The following is a 4,428-nucleotide window of genomic DNA, read 5'->3' on the forward strand; positions in this document are numbered from 1 at the left end:
TGACCCAGTGCCTTTGTGCAAACGCCCCCAGAATGGTTTCCTTATCTTGAAGACTTAGCTCACTGGGTCAGGGTGGCACACACCTGTAATCCCTGCCCGAGGGAGGCAGCAACTTCAAGTGCAGCCTGGTCTACACAGTGAGTTTCAGGCCAGGCAGCAATACAACCAAAGATCTTATCTTAAAAAAAAAAAAAAAAAAAAGGCCAAGGAAACAGTGCAGTCGGTAAAAAGCTTGCTTGTATAAGCATAAAGACCCAAGTTCAGTCACCAGCACCCATGTCACAGCTGGGCATGGTTTCATGTGTAACCTCAGTGCTACAGAAGCCCAGCACAGAGAGCCCCTGGGATTCCATGGCCAACCAGGCTAGACAAATCTGTGCACTCCAGGCCAACGAGAGACTCTCTCTCCATAAAACAATGCAAGAGCTGGAGAGATGGCTCAGTGGGTAGGAGTAGTTTTGTCCTGGGTTCGAGTTCCAGCACCCATGTGGCAGCTCACAACTGTCCATAACTCCAGTTCCCAGGGGATTTAATGCCCTCTTCTGAACTTTTCAGGTGCTAGGCATGCATACACAGACAAACATACAGACAAAACACCCATTTACATAAAATCAAAAATACGTGTTTCTAAATTGTGCAAAAGTTAAACAATGTAAAGAGTGATGGAAGAAAACACCTGCCATTGACCTCTGACCTCCACATGCATGTGCACACACACACACACACACACACACACACACACACACCTGCTCACACTTGTTCACACACACACAATCAGCTCAACTATTTCTTCCTTCCAGCACTCAATCTGGTCCCCTCGGTGAATCTATCACCTTACTTTTGGCTCCAGGTTAGTGCCATCACAGCAGACATTAGTTTGTCGGAAATTCATTGATTCACATGACTGCTGCCCTACTCGCTGGTGATCAGTTCAGAAGCAGGGACCTTGTCTATTTGCGTAAGTATAGTTATACATGTGGCTGTTGACAGTAGACCTAGCTCTGCCCCTAACACAAAGTGTGCACTCAATGAACACTCACGGGGTTTAGAGGATCTAACACAGAGGTCCCCGAGCCTGGCTAGAAATGAGAGATATGTGTGGACATGCCGATGACTAGGCCCTTATCCTAAAACAAAACAAACAGAACCTTTGGATCTGGGACTCCTGAGTTCACCTGTGTTTGAGTCACCCAAAGGGCTCACTAAAGCACCAAAGGCTGAGCATATGGCCGAGATTCCACCAGTTGGTTTTATGGTTTGAATCTGAGATATGCCCTGCAAGTTCCTGCTTTTGGACACTTGGTCCCTAGCCCTTGTGGCAACTTGAAGGTAGGGCCTCGCTGGAGTTCCGGAAGTAGTTCCTAAAGCTCGTGTTTTCCTTCACAACTTCCTGCTTATTGTCTGCTTCCTGGTTTTGTGATGTGGACAGCTGCCCTCTGCCACAGGCTCCTGCTGTCTGGCACGGTGTTCTGCTCTGGCACACTGGACTGACTGGCTACAAGCTGAACCCTAATAAGCCCTGAGTCAAGATAAGCCGTTCTTTCCCCCAGGGAGTTCTGGTCAAGTATATGGTGCCAGCTTTGCAAAAGTAACTAATGCGGTGGGTCTGAAGTGGGCCTCTGAGATGTGGATACGTCTCTCTGGGGACCACACTCTGAGAAACTGTGGAGGCCATGGCTTTTCTCTTCACCACTTTCAGTGAGCTCCTGTGAGATGAGTCTCTTACATACACCCTGCACTGGGAGCTGGCTCAGGCCTCCTTGCTTTCCCTAAGCAAAAAGTCAGAGAAGCCCTACTCAGTGTTAGGTGCATAGGAGGCTCCTGGGATTGTTAAACTGTTGAGTCTGATTCCAGGGCTCGAGGTGATCAAGCTTCCATATTTTGAACAGGGTCATAAGCAGTGCCTACACTCTTCAGCAGGAGCTGGCAAACTTCCTCCGTGTAAGACCAGGTAGTAAACCCTTAGGTATCATGAAATCTCTGTTGTGATTACTCAACTCTGCTCTTATAGCCTAAATACAGCCACACTCAATGCAGGCATGGCTGTGTGCCAATAAAACTTTATTTGTTTACAAAAGCAGGATGAAAAGGCAGGGTTCTCCCAAATGGGTTATTGTCGGCTAATTCTGATTATAGAGATTTGAGGGGACAAAAACTTGTGCATTTGCTGTGAGAAAGTGAGGTGCAGGAGGTCAGAGAGGGGGAAAGGAAGAGCTGGTTCTGCAGCTTCAAATTAATTAAGTAGGGGCAGAGGAAGGAGAGAAGGAGGGGCCTCGTGGGCAGAGACACAGACTGAGCAAAGGCACAGAGGAAAGATGGAGAACACTGTAGAAACAGTGAAAAGACCAGACCAGAGTGTGGGCAATTAGGCTGTATCAGCTTCAAAGTAACCCACTTAGCTCTCAGTCTTTACCCCCTCCCCACACCAGAATTTAAAGTCTGCTTTAGAACATTTCCCAGGGCAAGGCTGGCCTGGGAAATAAAAGATCAGCCAGGGGCCAAGCAGTATATGAGGTGGGAAGACAGTGGCCCGCCTCCTAAGGTTCCTATCATTTTGAATGCCAGATTCCAGTTGTAGTAGCAGCAGCAGTGGGAAGTGTGACAATTGGGGTTCATTACTTTGTGTTCAGCATTGCTCTGGCACCTCATTACCCTGTCACAGGTAATCTTGCCGACTCTGTGTAATATGTGTAACAGCCCCATGTTACAGGACCCCAAAGGTGATGGTAGAGTCACTCCTACTCAATACACGTATATGAGAAGTAATGATTCCATAAAGAAAAGAAATGTTCTGTTACCAGAAGAACATAGTTCAGTCATTTCTGTGATTCAACATAGATACATATAATTGTCCCTAAGATTCACACCAAATAGAATAAGAACATCTAATCCAGAGGGCAGAACAAATAATACAATGGATGACCTTCGTTAAACACTTAATTTATGCCAGCCACTATAACTGCTTACTTGTATCGATTTATGCAATCCTATAAGAATGTGATGAAATGAGCATTGCTTTTATTTTTTTGGCATTGCTATTTTTAATTCCCATTTTAGCCTTCATTTTTTTTTTTATGCATTAAGAAACTGAGGCAGATCGATGTGAGTTCGAGACCAGCCTGGTCTACAAAGTGAGTCCAGGATGGCCAAGGCTACACAGAGAAACCCTGTCTCAAAAAAAACCAAAAAAAAAAAAAAAAAAAAAAAAAGAAGAGAAAAAAAAGAAACTGAGGCACAGAGAGGAAGTATAAGTTGGCCAAGGTCACTCAACCATTGAGTAGACAGTAGAATGAATCATAAGACTTCACAGCCAGCCATGGCTCTTCATTTCCTGTGTCGCCCTATGGAGAGCTTCAGTCCTTGCGTATGGAACCTCATGGACGAATACTCTTTTCTCTCATTCCTTCCCTAACACGTGTGGTACACAACAGTAGAAAAGGAAAAAATAAATGCAGCTAAAGCTTCCTCTTGGAAACAGGAGACAGGTAAGAGGAGCCGTTCAACTATGAATACAGAGCATACATGGCCAGGAACACGGAACGGTGGGTGGAGACAGCCGATTCAGCTCAGCTCTGAGGTCCTGCGTGGCCAGCCTGGTTTCTCCTGGGTCTGCTCATCAACAGGAACTCTCACTTCTGGACTCTGTGACCAGGATTCAGAGACATAGTGGGAAACTTTCTCTTCTCAGAGCTTCTCACTTCTTCTTCTTGAGTTCGCCAGCCTGAGACTGTCCCAGCGGTTGACCACTGTGCTGTAGATTACTTTTTGTTGCTATGAAAAAACAAGCATGCAAGCAAGAAAGCAAGGAAGCAAGCAAACAACATTCTGACCAAAGCAATCTGAGGAGGAATGGGTTTATTTCAGTTTTCACTTTCAGGTCATTGTCTATCACTAAGGGAAATCAGGGCAGAAACTCAAGGCAGGATCCTGAGACAGAAAGTATGGAGGAACATGTCTTACTGGATCCCTCCATGGATTGTTCAATGTTATCTTCTTATATAGCTCAGGCCCATCATTGTAGGGATGGTGCCACCCACAGTGGGCTAGTCCACCACCCCCGCATATGTAACTTGATCAAAACAATTCGGTTAAGGTTCCCTCTTCCCAGGTAGTTCTAGATTGTATAAAGTTGGCCATAAAAACTAATCAAGACACTGATCATGGTTTTTGTGAATCTTACTGCGGTCTTGGTTGATAGATGTTGAGTCAAACCCAAAGTCAGAATGGCCAGTCATTGGACCTGCACCATTGTCTGAAGTCTTCTTCCCCTTGGCAAATGGGCCTTCTTTATTCTGTTTCCCATGTTCACCACGCAGTAGGATAAAGAGATAAGATGAAAACTTCCCGTTTTCCCTGGCACCCCTGAGAAGAGCTATTGATGCTATAGAAGAGTGTGTTGGGAAGGTAATGGGAAGTTTGCTTCCTGGT

Source organism: Acomys russatus, chromosome 2 (genome assembly GCF_903995435.1).
Source record: "Acomys russatus chromosome 2, mAcoRus1.1, whole genome shotgun sequence".
Classification (NCBI taxonomy): domain Eukaryota; kingdom Metazoa; phylum Chordata; class Mammalia; order Rodentia; family Muridae; genus Acomys; species Acomys russatus.